This window comes from Macaca thibetana, chromosome 9, assembly GCF_024542745.1.
Source record: "Macaca thibetana thibetana isolate TM-01 chromosome 9, ASM2454274v1, whole genome shotgun sequence".
NCBI lineage: Eukaryota > Metazoa > Chordata > Mammalia > Primates > Cercopithecidae > Macaca > Macaca thibetana.
The window spans coordinates 21,008,628-21,026,159 of NC_065586.1; the positions used below are offsets into that span (position 1 = coordinate 21,008,628).

At 42.6% G+C, this 17,532-nt stretch overlaps 2 protein-coding genes and 1 pseudogene across 6 annotated transcripts in view; 1 reads left to right on the forward strand and 2 right to left on the reverse strand.

Annotated features, from left to right (window-relative positions):
- Nucleotides 1-16,037, reverse strand: part of LOC126962731 (uncharacterized) — a 45,459-nt pseudogene extending 29,422 nt beyond the window's left edge. Inside the window, exon 1 of the transcript XR_007728791.1 lies at nt 732-16,037. The product of XR_007728791.1 is annotated as an uncharacterized LOC126962731 (transcript). The remainder of the gene's footprint in view (nt 1-731) is intronic.
- The window catches only part of LOC126962727 (60S ribosomal protein L12-like), a 990,727-nt gene that overhangs the window by 970,539 nt on the left and 2,656 nt on the right, over nt 1-17,532 (forward strand). The gene's annotated exons all lie outside the window — the stretch shown is intronic.
- The window catches only part of NEBL (nebulette), a 378,265-nt gene that overhangs the window by 348,387 nt on the left and 12,346 nt on the right, over nt 1-17,532 (reverse strand). The gene's annotated exons all lie outside the window — the stretch shown is intronic.

Here is a 17,532-nt window from a genome sequence, read left to right on the forward strand (position 1 = left end):
CTATGAGCCCAGTGGCTGTTATTGTGCACTCTGTAAGGATGAGGAAATTAAAGTCCAAGGAGGTATGCCCTGCCAAATATCCCAAACGTATGGAACCAAACCAGAACCAGATCCACCGGTCAGTACTCTTTGGTGGCTGACGTCCATTCTGCCTGCAACAAGGCTAACCTGCAGATAATCCCTGTAGGGAAATGCCAAGGGTTCCGGCAGCTGGAGAGTGACTCAGTAATTGCTTGCTGAATTGGACTGACTGAATCTTCTTTTACCAGCAAAGCCCTCCATTAGGTGAGGCTCGGCTCTCTGGACCGCAGCTCAGGCCCATTGGGCATCTAACAACAGGTCTGAAAGGAGGTCATTCAACAACAGGTCGCCATGGAAACCCTAACCCCCTCCTCGCCCCTGGAACAAAATGGAGTGGGAAGGCAAAGAGGAGCATTTGTTAAGCGCCCGCTATGAGCCAGGCACCATGAATAGGGAAAAATTCATCTGAGTCTTCCTTTACAAATCTCCAAAAGAAAAAGAAACTGCATTGTTACACAAAGTACAGAACAGGCCTGCGTTGCTGCTTAATCTAGGTCAGTGATAACTGCAAACGAAGTTTATTTCATGCAGAGGGTACTCCGTTCACCCCTCTTATAGCTCCACGTGTCAGGCAGCATCATTTACATCACCACATGACCCTGTCTTAGCACAGCCATGCAGTATAAACCTGCCTCCAATATATACTCTACCTGTTCATGTCTGGAATGTACATTTCAGCCACACAAGAAAAAAATGACTGGCTGATTAGTAAAACACAAACACTCTCTTTCATATAAGCTAGAAGACAGACAGCCAATATCTTCAGAAATTTCAGGTGCCATGCTTTCCATAGAGTAGATTCTTCTTTCACTTGTAGCCATCCTACTCCTCCTGCATTATCAGAAAATGGTGAAAATGGTGCTGTGTTTGGGCATTGTTACCTTGGAACTTTCATCTTAATTACAGAAGCTCTTAGCAACCGTTGCTTAGTAACAAACACATTTGAAATAGATTTTGTTGACTGATTATGAGATGCTCTGAAAAGACTGTAGAGTGAAATTCACTGATGGAAAAGAATTGCAATGCCCTAGTAAAGTAAAAATATTTTTTTAACTACAAAAGTATTCACAAACTTGGGCTATGAGCAGGTCCCAAAGATATTACTGAACTTCTGGAATAGTTTCATAATATTTTATGCTGCTTTATGGCTGGTCTATTATTTTCAGAATTAATTCAGACACAGTTGCCTGACTGAACAGCTACCGAAGCTCTGGGAGACAGGCCTCAGGGTTTTAGGCAATGCAGGATTCTGCACAGAAAATCAATGCTTTCTTGATTTCCATGGGTCCACAAGGTCCTCCCTGCCATAATGCCTCTTCCCACTCAAGATTTCCGAAGTGCCTGAGACTTCTAGTGACTCTTCAAGTCAGAAGCAAAAAGCAAGGGAAGCTTTGCCTCCATCTTTCTAGTAATATTTCTTCAGCACCTGTTAATAAAATCTGTGATAAAAAGTAGAAATGGAGATGCATTTAGGACTACATCCACGCACAGCTTCCCCAAAGCAAAACCCCAACCCCACACGCACTCCCCTCACTGAGCCTGGGACCTCCTCCTGCCTCCCGACAAGGTCTCATTGTCCGTTTGCCGTTTTCACCTGAGAAACTAGGGACCTTCGCCCAGTTTCTCAGAAGAAGGGGTCCTCATTGGCAGAGAAATTCCCTCCCCTCCCTTGTATCTTTCTGGAATTCTTCTCTGACCCTGTTTCTCCTCCAGTCTCTTTTCTTGCCTTTTTTTTTTTTCTTTTCTTTGGACAAAATTCTCAAGGGAGGAGCCTCCCTTCACTGGCTTTCCCTTCTCACTTCCCACTCAGTCCTCAACCCACTGCAGGCTAACTTTACCTCGTGATTTCCTCTTTCAGTCACCATTGCTGTGGATTCTAGAAAGACTTCAATGAAGAGTAGTGTAAGTTTCCTCAGTCTTCTCTACTCCATAAGTCCTGTCTTCCCGGGGAGTCCTTGATATTTACCACAGTTCAAGCCTACATCCCTGAGTAAGAAGAATCCGCCTCCACGGAAGGAACAAGAGAACATCCACCAAGCAGGCACCTGTCCAGAACATTCTATCTGGTTGCCCAGAGCAACTCAAGCTCCTCACAGTCTGCTTCACCCGTTTACCTTAGCTACCCGGCCCCTTCAGCATTTGGACTTGAGGCTGCAGGCAGGAATCTTTGTACTGGCCTTCCTGTCGCCAACCAAATTCAATTCACTCACAGGTTCCTTCATGAAACAAATATTTATCAATCACAGATATTTATCACCATGCCAGGCATTGTTTTTAGGCAGTGATGATACAATAATGTCCAGAAAAAATAACGGAACTCTTCTTTATCTCTTGGAGTTCACAGGATAAAGAATTACTCAAATAAATATAAAATGAGTGCTAAGAAGAACTACACAAGGTTAGAAGAGTTTACAGTAGAGAGAACTAGCCAGACCAGAAAAGGCATCCCCGTTGAGAGTTGAGGCCTAAAGGACAAAAAGGCATCAACAAGACAAAGGTGTGTGGTGGGAGAAAGTTCCAGAAAGGGAATAACACATGCAAATGTCCCAGCTTCTTCTCAAATGATTTATCCAGTATACCCCTGTGATATTATGAAACATGTACATTAGTTTCCATCCACAGTTCATGGCTCATCACTCCCAGGACCCTTGTGACTGAAACAGTAAGTATTTCTTCTGTTAAATTATGTGGACTTTGGTCCGTGGTTCCCAAAGCAGCTTTGGAACAGCATCAGAGTGATGAAGGTGAAAGATAGTCCTGTGTTAGAATGTTGGGGCTCTTTAGGCCTCAGAAAACAGAATCTCTCAGAGCTTTATCCTGCCCTCCTTTTTTGTTGTGGTGGTGGTGGTTTTGTTTTTGTTTTTTAGACACAGTCCCGCTCTGTCACCAGGCTGGAGTGCAGTGGAGTGATCTTGGCTCACTGCAACTTCCACCTCCCGGGTTCAAGCGATTGGCCTGCCTCAGCCTCCTGAGTAGCTGGGACTACAGGTGCGCACCACCACGCCCAGCTAATTTTTGTATTTGTAGTAGAGATGGGGTTTCACCATGTTGGCCAGGATGGTCTCGATCTCCTGCCCTCAAGTGATCCACCCACCTTGGCCTCCCAAAGTGCTGGGATTACAGACGTGAGCCACCGTGCCCAGCCCCTGCCCTCCTTTTGCCTGCTCCTTTCTCTCCCCAGGACAGGCCATAGAAACTAAGAATATGCTCTCACCTTCCCCTACCTTTCCATAAAGAAATTCTCTGACGTCCATTATCTGATTGTGGGTCACAAGATCCCCGTTTCAGAAGGGGTCCTGCCCCATCCCCAGGAGGAAGGAAGCCTGCACAGAGAGGCCAAGAAGAACCTGAAAGGATGGGTCTGGCTGGCTTTCCCCACTCGTCTGTTAGCATTAGATCATCCCCTCTGTGGCTAATCACATTTCTCCACATGGGTGTCCACGCTTCAATCACACCTATCCAGTGAAGTATCCCAAAAAAGCCCAAGAGAACATGGTAGTGAGAACTTCTGGACAGCTGTTCCTGGAGGGGGTGCAGCAGGGGAGGGCATGGAAGCTCTGCACCCTTTCCTCACCCTCTGCACCTCCTCATCGGTATCCTTGGTAATAGTCTTTCTTTTTCTGTTTCCTTTTGAGACAGAGTCTCTCTCTGTCACCCAGGCTGGAGTACAGTGGTGCGATCTCAGCTCACTGCAACCTCCGCCTCCTGGGTTCAAGCGATTCTCTCACCTCAGCCTCCTGAGTAGCTGGGACTACAGGCACATGCCACCACACCCAGATAGTTTTTATATTTTTAGTAAATACGGGGTTTCACCATGTTGGCCAGGCTTGTCTCAAACTCCAGACCTCAAGTGGTCCACCTGTCTTGGCTTCCCAAAGTGCTGGGATTAGAGGCATAAGCCCCATCGCATCTGACCTGTAAGTCTTTCTAATAAACCAGTAAATATAAGTAAGGGTCTCCCTGAGTTCTGTGAGACACCCTAGCAAATTAACAGAACCCAAGGAGAGAGTCATGGGAACCCTGATTAATAGCCTGTTAGTCACAAGCTCAAATAAAGTGAACTGGAGCTTGCGACTGGCATCGGAAGTGGGTGATGGGGGCGGTCTTGTGGGACTGAACCCTCAACCTGTGGAATCTGGTGCTATCTCCAGGTAGATAAGGTCAGAAGTGAACTGGAGGACACCCAGCTGGTGTCCACCGCAGAACTGATCCCTTCTGTGTATGTGTGGGAAAATCCCTCACACATCTGGTCACAGAACTCTTCTGCGTTGATTGCTGTCGGGTAAAAACAGAGGAAAAACAGTTTGCGTTTTTTCCACTCAGAGCTCTCCCCTTAGGGAGGTTCTCTACTAAGTTATGTTCCTTTTTTAGCATATTATTATTGACTTCTAAACTAAATAAAGGCTCCCATTGCAAAATCAGAGCAACGATTATTTTTGAAAGACCAAGACTGAACTATGAAATAACGAAGGCCTCACTTTTAAATTATTTACAAAACAAATAAATAAAATATGGACCAAAAATATTTGTCTCTACTTCCATAGCCTCGTTTATGTGCGGCTTGCATCTTTTTTAAACTAAGGATTTATATCGAACTGTTGGAAGCTTTCGCTTCTCATCAACTTCCCAACAAATTCTGCTCAGAACAGCTGCTACCATAAAATTTAATTTGCTACTTCCCAAAAAAGTCACTTCGGTGTAAAATAACTTTGCCTTCCTGCTAATATTTTACAACCAATTAAAGCTGAAATGATGGCTGGGAGTCTACCCAGTGAGGCTCCAACCACGGACTTGCACAACTACAGTATGTGAAGAAAAACATGAAGTCACATGTGCTGAAGAACATACAATATATCTCCAAACATTTGCACTGCCAAGAAAAGAAACTGGTGGGGTTGTTTGGCAAATATAAAAATGAGATGTGAAAACTTCAGAATTATTATCTGTGTAAATCCATTTCCATGTTTCAAAAGTTTAAAAGACAGAATCATTACATGTTCCTAATTAATCTTTATAGTAATCATTCTTTGCACACCTTCTGTACAAAAGTCACACCCGAAGCCAACAGCCTGGCACACCACGTTATGGCATTTATTATGAGCTCACAAAATGAAAACTTTCTTCAGATGTTTTCCTAGGTGTCCAAATTGTACAAGAAAATTAATAGGAAGTGGAATTTCGCCAACTTCTTCAACCCTGGCTGCAAAACAAGGTCCCGTTGTCGAAACTCATTCACACCAAGGTGGTGCTCGATGTTCAAAAGAGGTGACAGGAATGTTTCCTCAGCCAAGCCAAGGAAAATTAATGACCACCACTCAGAAATATACACACTGTTAGGGCAATTCCCTGACCTCTGATCATCACTGAAGGGCAGAGACGGGAAGGATGAAATGAGGGAGAGCAAAGAAAGGAACTGAAGTCATTTTTGGAGAAATAAACAAGACTCAATTCTTCTGCAGGATTTTTCCAAGTTCCCTCTAAAGCAACCTAGGCTGAAATTATATTCAGGAAACAAAAGATATGTTTTCGCACATATAGCAACGCACACCATGTAATTCACCCTGCTTTAGTCAACGGTCATGACTTTGTCACTGATGATGACAGAAACTTCCTGCGTCATCACTTTCTTCTGACACTCATGTGTAGAAACTTCCAGGGGGTCCAACTCGCTCAAGGACCATAGCCTCATGATAACTCTTGGTTCACTTTAATGACAAAATGCACTCTTGTTTACACCCAAGGGGATATCATTACAGTAAATATGTGACTGTCCCTTTAGCGCGAGCACACACACACAAAAGTCCTTTTTTAGCCCATTAGTGCTTTATTTTTACAGCCAGGCAAAGTGAAAAAAAACCTAAAACCCTAAGTCACACATCACGTCACTCCTCTGCTCAACACCCCAGCAGCTGCCCCCTTAGTCAGAGCTGCCTGGATTCTGCAGTCCCTGTAATGGTTTACAGGCCTTGTAGGGTCCCCATTGTCCCCTGGCCCCTTCCTCCCTTCCACACAGGCTTCCTGCCTGGATTGCTTTTCCCACATGCCCCAGGTTCACTCCGTGCCCTTGCTATTCCCTTGCCTGTACCAGGTTTTACTCCAGTGTGAGAACTAGACTTCCCTGACCAACTTATGCAAAATTGCAAACTCTCCTCCTACTCCCTGCCCAACCTAGTGAAACTTACCTCTTCCCCTGCTCGATTTTTCTCTACAGAATGCATCCGTTTCTAATATTTTACTGATTGTTTTGTTTTGGGTTTTGTCTGCTTCTTTCCACTAAGAAGCTCCACGAGGACAGGAATTTTCCTCTATTTTGTTCACTGCTGCATTCCAAGTACTTAGGACAGCGCCTGGTTCATAGGAGAGGCTCTTTCAATATTAAGTAAATAAACAAATGAATTCCATCATTACTGAATAATAAATGAAGGAGTGAGTGGGACACTATCCAGAAATGGGACACAGAAGGCAAGCCTTCCAGGGCCTGCGAGGAATGTAGACAGAGTCAAGTCTGATCTTACTTCCACCCAACACAGCTCAATCCATCATGGATTCTCTTTCAGGCTCATCCATCTGGCCACTCCTTGACTTCCAGTGATCATTAACGAATCTCATAGATTGGGCCCCAAGGACAGTGACTCCAGTAAAATATTTTAAATCCATTAGTACCAAGAATTCCAAAGGCATCCAATGAGCATCTCCTCACCTCCATTTCCCAATGTTACACAATGCCCCCGGGCTATTCATCACATCACAGGCTACCAGGACAATAGTATCCAACACTGACAAAAGTCAACATAAATCCATGGGACACTGAGATGAAAGGATCACCTGAGCCCAGGAGTTCAAGGTTACAGTGAGCTATGATTATGCCACTGCACTCCAGCCTAGGAAACACAGCAAGAACCTGTCCAAGAAAAAAGAAAAAGAAAAAAAAATCCAGAGTAACAAAAGCCAAAAAGAAACAGGAAGAGGATAAAATTTCATCCAAACTTCTAACTATTCTGCCCAATTGCACATCAAGTAATATTATACTTGGTTCAAGCACAAACTCCACTCTGAATTTCAGAACCTCAGAACAGTAATTTAACTTTCTATTTAGAGAGAAAAGAAAGACTAATGAGTCAAGCTGTAGTCCAGAAATCCAATGACCGCATTATTTTCCTTCTTTATTCTTCTAAAGTGAAGAGTGCCCTTGAAAAAAACAACTGTACATCAGTTTCCTTGTTTGTAGCAACATGAATAATAGAATAACCCCACAGAAAACCAGCACCACCTTATGTACTTAGAACCAAAGTCTTGGTCTCCTTGGTCTCAACCTCCATCTTCAGACTTGGTGGATTTTATCTGACTGAGAAACTCCAGTCTCCTAGGCCAAAATTGTCCACCCCACACCATGAGCCTTCTAGCTCACAACTGTGCAATGGCCGTGAAAATACGTAATATTTGGGGGTGAGGCACTTTCTATGCATTATCTCTTGTAAACCTCTCAACAACTCTTGGCAGTAGATGCTATTATTCAATATTATCTCCCATTTCACATATAACGAAATTGAGGTTGAAGAGATGAAGTGGTTCCCCATGTGGGTCTAGAGCTCAAAAAGAAATGAGTCTGGCTCTTAATGCCCACGCTATACAGCAAGGCTGCAAAGACTCTTGTATTTCAAATTTTAAAAAATTTTTTAAGACGGAGTTTTGCTCTGTCATCCAGGCTGGAGTGCAATGGTGAGATCTCAGCTCACTGCAACCTATGCCTCCCAGGTTCAAGAGATTCTCCTGCCTCAGCGTCCTCAACCTCCTGAATAGCTGGGATTACAGGCACCTGCCACTACACCTGGCTAATTTTTTGTTTTATATATATATGTGTGTGTGTGTGTATATATATATATATAGGGTTTTTTTGTTTTCGTTTTTGTTTTTTGAGACGGAGCCTCACTGTATCTCCCAGGCTGAAGTGCAATGATGCAATCTCAGCTCACTGCAACCTCCACCTCCAGGGTTCAAGTGATTCTCCCACCTTAGCCTCCTGAGTAGCTGGGATTACAGATGCACACCACCACAACCAACTAATTTTTGTAGTACAGACGGGGTTTCACCATGTTGGTCAGGCTGGTCTCAAACTCCTGACCTCATGATCCTCCCTCCTCAGCCTCCCAAAGTGCTGGGATTACAGGCGTGAGCCATTGTGCCCGGCCGTAAATTAAGTTCTTAAAATAAAAGCATATACAGAAATAAATGTAAGCCTTTACATCTTAAAAGTAAGACGTAGCACCTCGTTATATTTGTTAAATGATGCAAAATGAAATAAGACCACATGAACAAAATAGAAGGGGCAAAATAGAGAAGTTCATAATGAATACAGACATGATATGTATATTTTTCAGAAATCTATTCCACCTGATTCAGTGTTTTTGGGAAACTGTTTCCTAAAAATTGGCTTAATCATAGAGAATGATTCTCCAGTTCAGAGAGGAACTTCTCATTTTATTAATACCATACAGAGAATAAATTTTCTTTAAAGCAAACACTAAAGTCAGATTTAAAAGTGAGTCACAGGCTGGGCGCAGTGGCTCACACCTGTAATCCCAGCACTTTGGAAGGCCGAAGCAGGCAGATCACCTGAGGTCAAGAGTTCAAGACCAGCCTGGTCAACATGGTGAAACTCCATCTCTACTAAAAATACAAAAATTAGCCAAGCATGGTGGCATGTGCCTGTAGTCCCAGCTACTCGGGAGGCTGAGGAAGGAGAATCGCTTGAACCTGGGAGGTGGTGGTTGCAATGAGCAGAGATTGCGCCACTGCACTCCAGCCTGAGTGACAGAGTGAGACTCTGCCAAAAAAAAAAAAAAGTGAGCCACAATAGAAACAAGCTATAACATTAAATTTTCATGTCTTTGTGCTCGTGGGCCTCAGTAGCACCTGTGTTTAGAAATTCACAATATGAAACAGAATATGGGAAAAGTAGCACAGCACTCAAAACCAGCAGCACAAACTCTCCACATTATTCAAAATGTTAAAGAGATGCTGGATACACACTTTCCTCAGTTATCAACATTATAAAATAAATCTTCACAGACTGGAGTCTCTTTATCGCCTTTCTTTATTAACTCTTATTCCAAATCCAAATCTTACACAAAATCTAAAATAATTTGACAATGCAATCTAATTTGAAATACATACAGGAGTACTTTTTGAATTTTTTATTTTTAACCTTTGTGGGTACATAGTAGGTGTATATATTTGTGGGGTACATGAGATGTTTGGATACAGGCATGCAATGCATAATAATCACATCACAGGCTGGGCGTGGTGGCTCACGCCTGTAATCTCAACACTTTGGGAGGCCAAGGTGGGTGGATCACAAGGTCAGGGGTTCGAGATCAGCCTGGCCAACATGGTGAAACCCCATCTCTACTACAAATACAAAAATTAGCCAGGTGTGGTGGTGCACACCTGTAATCCCAGTTACTCCAGAGGCTGAGGCAGGAGAATTGCTTGAACCCAGGAGGCAGAGGTTGCAGTGAGCTGAGATCTCACCACTGCACTCCAGCCTGGGCGACAGAGTGAAACTCCGTCTCAAAAAAAAAATTTTTTTTTTAATAATCACATCATGGAAAATGGGGTATCCATCCCCTCAAGCATCTATCCTTTGAGTTACAAACAACCCAATTATATTCTATTAGTTATTTTTAAATGTATGATTAAGTTATTATTGACTATAATCACCTTGTGGTGCTATCAAATACCAGGTCTTATTGATTCTAACTATTGTTTTGGTACCCATTAACATCCCCACCTCCTCGCCACTCTCCCACTCACCTTCTCAGCCTCTGGTAACCATCCTGCTACTCTCTAGCTCCATGAGTCCAATTGTTTGGATTTGTGGATCCCACAGACAAGTGATAACGTGCAATGTTTCTTTTTCTGTGTCTGATTCATTTCCCTTTTACATACAAGTACTCTAGAAATCTTGAGTGCTGTGCCTATAATAAGGTAACACTTCAACTTTCAAACGCACATTCAAAACCCAGGTAATCACTGGTAATCACTGCATTGCTATAGCTCAAACAATTGACACACTTGAAAAGGCCAGAAGAGTGAAATAGGGAAAACATTGCCTGGGTCCACAAAGAAAACTGACTGGGCAAGGGAGGTGCGTTGGAAAAGCACTATCACGTGGTCACTCGTGTTTCCATTTATTGAGCTGTGCCCAGTTCTTTATAATTATCCATTTTCTCTTTGCCTCCTCACAATCAATTCCTCTGCAGAGATTAACCCCCACTGCATGACAAGAACAGAGGCCGCAAGAGGTGGAGTTGACCCCCGCCTACTGATCACTGCCACCCCTCAAAAGCAATATGGGGAACAGCCCTACAGTCTCCAGCAGGGCCCAGACCCCATATTTCAAAACAATGGTTCATAGAAAAGTTAAAAACATCCATCACACCACAAGTGCTGAATTTCTGGCCACTCAAGTGATAAAATAGAAAGAATCAGTAGAACCTCTAAGGAAAGAAGAAAACTGCTGGCATTCATTTATTGGGGGACAGGAGGAATTCTAGTCATGTAATTTGCGAGAAGTAGCTTTGCCCTTTCTTTAAAGACCAGGAGAGTTTTCCATTTGGCATCTTTTTGGTGTGGTTGTAAACACGGGGCAAAAAAGTACAAATGTGCTTTTGTACAAATGGACAAAGAGTTATCAAAAAATTAACAGTATTTAGGAGGCATTGAAAGCTAAGATCTGATTATGAGGAGGAAAAGAGAGTAGTGTGTTTGGGATTTGTTTTCAAAGTCAGGAGAAAGCATGGAAGAAGAATGCTGTTTTCAAAACACACATTAATTCAATTGATGGATCAGATTTCTATCAGGTAATAAAGTTCACCTGGGAGAAAAGGCTAACCAGGGAGCATGTCTACTGGAAACAAAGCAAGACCAACGCAGTTCTTATCACAGGACATAACTATGCTGCCTTCGTGCTTTTTTTTTAGGAGCCCATTACTTATATATAAAAAAATGGCAATTACAAAAGTCTATTTCACTCACTCTTGAAATACGGATACAATCCTTCATTACTTAATAAAATAATAAAAGGAGTTTTAAGAAAGTGAAGCTATTTGAGAAAGTTTCATGAGAAAATTAATAATTAAATTTTGAAATTGAAATATAAATCCTAAATTGTAGGAATATTAAGATTATAAATCTCCACACCAGAATCTCTACATTGAACTAGAGCCAAGGTCACAATCGTGCGTTTTTCCCCCTTCTTTTTAACATAAAGCAAGAACTATGTCATTTTCTGTAAAATTTTAAACCGTATTTCTTCTTGCCATTTGAAACTGAAATTCATTTCCTTATGAATATTTCAATACCATTCTCCTACAAGCAAGAACAATCTATCAGAGAACAATTTTCTAATTGTTTTACAAGCTTACAAAGCACGTAATGTCACAAAGTAAAGGTCCTGGGTGAAAGAGGAAAAGGTTATTACTCCTTGAAAATATTAGTGAAATCACGAAGACACACATGTCAAAGGAAGAAACAGATACTGTGGTCAACTTGTAATTCAGAAAAAGTCTCTGTTAGTCTTTTACTTTTTTTTAACACTGATCTTTTATAAGCTTTATTAAGGTATCATTGATATACAAAAAATTAACAGCATTGAGACCAGGTGCAGCAGCTCACGCCTGTAATCCCAGCACTTTGGGAGGCTGAGGTGGGTGGATCACTTGAGATCAGGAGTTCAAGACCAGTCTGGGCAACATGGTGAAACCGTCTCTACCAAAAATACAGAAAGTTAGCTGGGTGTGGTGGCACATGCCTGAAAGACCCAGCTACCCAGGAGGCTGAGGTGGAAGGATCACTTGAGCCTGGGAGGCAGAGGCTGCAGTGAGCCGAGATGGTGCTACGGCACTCCAGCCTGGGTGGACAGAGCAAGATTCCATCTCAAAAAATAAAAAATAATTAACAGCACTGAATTTGTTTTAAAAAAAATATTTTAAGTTCACTGTGTATATATTTCCTTTCTTCTCTAGCATCAAAAACAGTTAATTTTGCTCTGCTTGACTTTTCTTAGTGAACCTGTTGGAGTTGAATTGTGTATGTACTGGAGTCCAAAAAGTGTGTTAGAGTCCTAACCCCACAGACCTCGAAATGTCACCTTATTTGGAGATAGGGTCTTTGCTGAGGTAATCAAGTTAGAATGAGGTCATAGGTGTGGCCCCTAATACAAGATGGCTGGTGTCCTTAGAAAACGAGATTAGGAAACAGACACACATGAAGGGAAGTTGATGTGAAGACACAGGGAGAAGATGGCTGGCCACCTATTCAACAAAAGCCAAGGATAGAGGCCTGAAACAGATTCTTCCCTCACAGTCCCCAGGAGAAACCAACCCTGCCGACACCTTGATTTCGGACTTTTAGTCTCCAGAACTGTAAAACAACAAATTTCTGTTATTTAAGCCACCCCGTTAATGGCACTTTGTCACAGCAAGCCTAGCAAACTATGACAGAACCTAAGAGGCCTTTTTATTTCGAAGTTTTTACAACCATCCTGCACTCATCCATATGAGGATTTTGCCAGGAATTAATGTCACATTAATTAGGCTGTAATTTCTACAATCTGTCTCTTCCTCTTTCTAAAACTTGGGATGTTTTCCCATCCCCAAAGCTTTCTTTTGCTGACAATTTCTCAAAGAGAATAGGCAATAGTAATAACAGCCAACTTTTATACGGTGTCTACTGTGTATCAACTATTTACATAGATTATCTTATTTATTCCTTGCAGTAACCAGAAGAGGTAGCAAATACTATTATTATCAGCAAGTGAGACACAGAATGCCCATTTTGCAGATGGGATAACTGAGACAACATCACCATTTTATAGGTGAGGAAACAGGGGGACGGCGAGGTAAAGTAACTCAGCCTCAGCCCCAGAAGAGAATGGTCCCTTCACTCCCCCACCACATCCGCTCTCACTGCTAAGGGACATGATTCCAGCATTTCAGTTCCAGGACCACATCTACAGGGTTTTCTCAGGTCCCTGAGATGCCACCCTCTGGATGGAGAGATTCCAATCTCTTTAACCCAATGCAAAACGACTTGATGTTGTCTGACTGCTGGCTCTCCTAACTTTTACTTTAATTTCTTAATGATGTTTTTGGATCTTTTCTAGTTGTAAATCTGTTCTTCTCAGTTGAAAGGATAAAAGCTAAAAATGAACTGCATAAAAGCTAAATAGGATTTTTTCCTGTCATCGTTTATTATCACAATTATCCTCCCTAAGCCAGGGTTCCACTGTTTTCTTAGAATATAAGTGCTTTTGAAACCCACTTTGTCTTTAGAATTGTCACAAGCCACGGTTTTGGTTTTTTGGATTCCGGTCTTACTGTGTCTGCCATCTTTGAACACTCAGTCATCCATCTTTTAAACTGTGTATTAGGCTAATCTGAGCTTAGAAAGCTCCCAAGGGATGTCCTATGATGCTTTTGCTCCACACTTTTTTTAAAGATGTGTTCCCCCTTTCTCTCTCTGAAATAATTAACACTTTTTCAATCAGGATTTTATTTTTCAGTCTTCTATCTCACTTGAGCCACCTTTTTTTCTTATTCCTTCTTTGTTTATTCAGTAAATATTTATTAAAAGTTAACTGTGAGCTAAGGACTAGACCAGTCACAGGGATATGGCACACTTCGTTTATCTCAGAGCTTCTGAGAACCTAAGATTTCTTAAACAAGCACAGCCTTTCCTTCTTCCCCTACGCCGTTTGAAGGCTTTCTTCAAAGTCTGGGTGTGGTGTGACTCCTTTTGCTCTTGTGAATTTCAACATAGCAGAGACCACTTGTTCTAAAGTCCTCACAACTGCTACTCCATCAACCAATTCTTACTTGTTTTCCAAATTAAGCACAAAGCAGCTTGAAAGCAGTGACATTGTCCACAAAAAGCAAAGCAAGAAACCAACTGGTATTCTCTCTTAAACCTTCAGCAGATAGTTCATTGAAAAAACCTCTGTGACATTTCCATTCTGGACAAGAGGCACATGGTCTGCCCAGCAGCAGGGCCACCTGTTTCCCTTCTTTTCCTTCTCACTCAAATGTTCTCCATCATCTCTCCACCGTCAAGATTCTTTCTTCCTATTCATGGGTTCACCTCCTAGACATGTTTCTCTTTTAGCGTACCAAGCCTCTCCACTGTCACAATTGAATCATCAGCCTGTCCTCATCCCACGTTGGCAAAACTCCTGGACCTTACCTGTCCCTTGACATGTCTATCTATGCGTTGGTAAAGACAGGTGAGGTTGTAAACACTCCCCTGCGGGTCTCTTCTGAGAATTACTTGATCCTTCCTCTATTCAGGGTCTTCTTTTATGTTACCACCTGTTTTCTCCTGCTAGGGAATTAATTTTTAAATCCTGGGTAACAATTGTTCCTGACCCACCGCTACAGACCCAGAGAAAGAAGCCAGACTTGGGAAGCTTGCTATCAGATCAGCGACTGCTGTCTCCCATTCAGAGTAAAGATTCTTTTACAGCCAATCAACACATGTTTATTCAGTCCCTATTATATACTCATCACTGTATAAAGAAAAAAAAAAAAAAAACCAGTATGCTTTTCTTTCAACGTCTGCCAAACTGCCATTCTGCAGGCCACCTCCTGGGCAGCAGCCCCCGTGTGCAAATCTTAAGTGCTTTTTACGGGCCACTCAGCCCTGCAGGTATATATGACACGAGAGGCACACAAATAAACTGGCTTCCTGACTCCCAGCCAATTAAACCTGACATTACATAACTACCGTTTTAAAAAAAGACCACAGAGGCAAACCCTCTAAACAGAATTTTCCTTCTTTAGTAGCCTCTGAGGAAGAACTGTTCTAATACGGTGTTTCTATTCCTGATAGGAATAACCCTTAATTATTACGTGCCTTAAGCATTTAGACATTTTAAAATAGAATTCCCCTTAATGTTAAAAGAATCAGAGAACTACGTCACTGGCAACAGAAAAGACTTCAAACAGAGAGAAAGAGAAATGGAGAGATGGTGCGGTGGGGGAGGGTTGGGTTGGGGGAGAAGCACTGATCCTACAGAGTTATTTTTAAAGTTCTGGAAATGTGGGAGAAAAGGCAGAACATTGAAGGAAAATCACATGAGAAAAGAAGATTCTTCCATGAGAGCCTGTTAAGACCTTTCATTCATCAGGAATTGACCATTAATCCCTGATTAAATTTAGTTTCAGGAAACGAAGCCATCAAACTTATTTCCAGGAGATACAAAAAACATGATATGCAAGTAAATATATATATGGCCTGATGTGTCAAACACGTGGTTCACTCCTAAGACTTTGAAAAACAGTCGTAACAAAGTGATTTTTATAAACTACCTTTGTAGACAACATTATTCTTGTCATCCTTTGTTCCATTGCATGTCAATGACCAGTAATCCAGCTATAAATTTCAATATTTCACCTAAACAGAGGAAGTGTTCGCTACTGTTCGTGTGCATTATCAGTCCAAGCATGGCGAGCAACAGCTGGGATCGCCACACAGATCCTCATGGAAAGATATGTTTATTGCTTCTCTCTTTTTTTTTTTTTGTTAGAGACAGGGTCTTGCTATGTTGCCCAGGCTGGTCTTGAACTCCTGACCTCAAGTGATTCTCCTACTTCAGCCTCCCACAGTGCTGGGATTACAGTCGTGAGCCACCACACTCGTCCTCTATTCCTTCTCATTGAGTCAGCTTTCTTGGCTGAGGATGCCTAGAATAAGGCTAAGCTGTATCACTCAGACAGCCAAAAGAACTCACCATGCCCCCAGCAAACCTAGATAGGCAATCTGTTCCAACAGGGTGACAGTTTCTGAGCACACAGCATGTGTGCTGTGTAGACAACGGCAATTAGGACCATTCCTGACCTCAAGAATGTAATTTGCCAATAGGACAGACTCATGTATCAATAAAAACAAAATCTAGAGAGTTATATATTTTTTTTTTTTTTTTTTTTTTTTTTTTTTTTTTTTTTTTTTGAGACGGAGTCTCGCTCTGTCGCCCAGGCTGGAGTGCAGTGGCGCTATCTCGGCTCACTGCAAGCTCCGCCTCCCGGGTTTACGCCATTCTCCTGCCTCAGCCTCCCGAGTAGCTGGGACTACAGGCGCCCACCACCTCGCCCGGCTAATTTTTTTGTATTTTTAGTAGAGACGGGGTTTCATTGTGTTAGCCAGGATGGTCTCGATCTCCTGACCTCGTGATCCGCCCGTCTCGGCCTCCCAAAGTGCTGGGATTACAGGCTTGAGCCACCGCGCCCGGCCGAGAGTTATATTAAGAGTCCACCCATGATTAGTGCCCCCACCCCTTCCTGTTCACAGGCAGCAAACTATTTCTAATCTTCCCCAACTTCTATTGACTGACTGGAGATGGTGGATTTTAGGCCCTCATTCATGTCCTGATGGAATAGGAAGGCTCAGGATGTAAAGAGGCAACACAACAAAGGTAGCTTTGATGGCGACAGCATGAAGCATGCCTGTTGTATAATAAAGAATTTGAATGGCCTTTGTCCCTGGTTCCTGGGAGGCATACTCTAAATACTTGAAATTTCCCAAGTAATTGGAATGTCTTTGTTATTCATGAGCTCCTTGGACCATATCTAAGGGGATGTGATCAAGGTGGCTCAGTGCACCAGAAAAACCAACTCTGTGATTAGAGGGTTGGTGCTTTGAGATCAGTTGACCTTTTCCAGGGAAGAGAGGGGGCTGGAGATTGAACAGTCACATCTCCAATGAGTCAATCAATCATGCCTACATAATGAAACCCCAATAAAAACTCTGGACACCAAAGATTGGTGGAGATCCCTGGTTGATGATCATATCAATGTGCCAGGAAGATAACACATATTGATCCCATAGAGCAAGGACAGAGAAGCCCCACATCTAGGATCCTCTGTCCTTGCTCTAGAGATCCTTGCTCTAGGATCCTCTCAAACTTTGCCCTAAGTGTCTCTCCATCTGGCTGGTCTTGATTTGTATCTGTTATGCTAAAACAATCATCTTAGGTACAGCACTGTCCTGAGCCCTGTGAATTGTTCCAGCTAATTATCAAATCTGAGGGGGTTGTGGGAACTCTCAGATTTGCAGCTAGTTGGTCCAGAGTGTAGGTGACCTAGGGACTCCTGGGCTTGAAGTGAGAGCAATTTTGTTCTGTGCCTTTCACTTGCAGAGTTGATGCTAACTCCACATGGCTGGCATCAGAGCATTGCAGTTTTGTAACACCCGTTCTCAATTCCTTACACACTTGCTCTTTAAAACACAAAGTAGTCCCTTCAAGGAGCAAAGCTCTTGCAGGCTGACTTGACCTCGCCTACCCCAATCCACCTCCCACTCCAGGCTGAGAACATCTACGGTCCAATCTCAGCAGGAAACCAACTCAAATGGGAAGACAAATACGGCCATAGTACAAAGCAGGCTCTTTGATAGGTG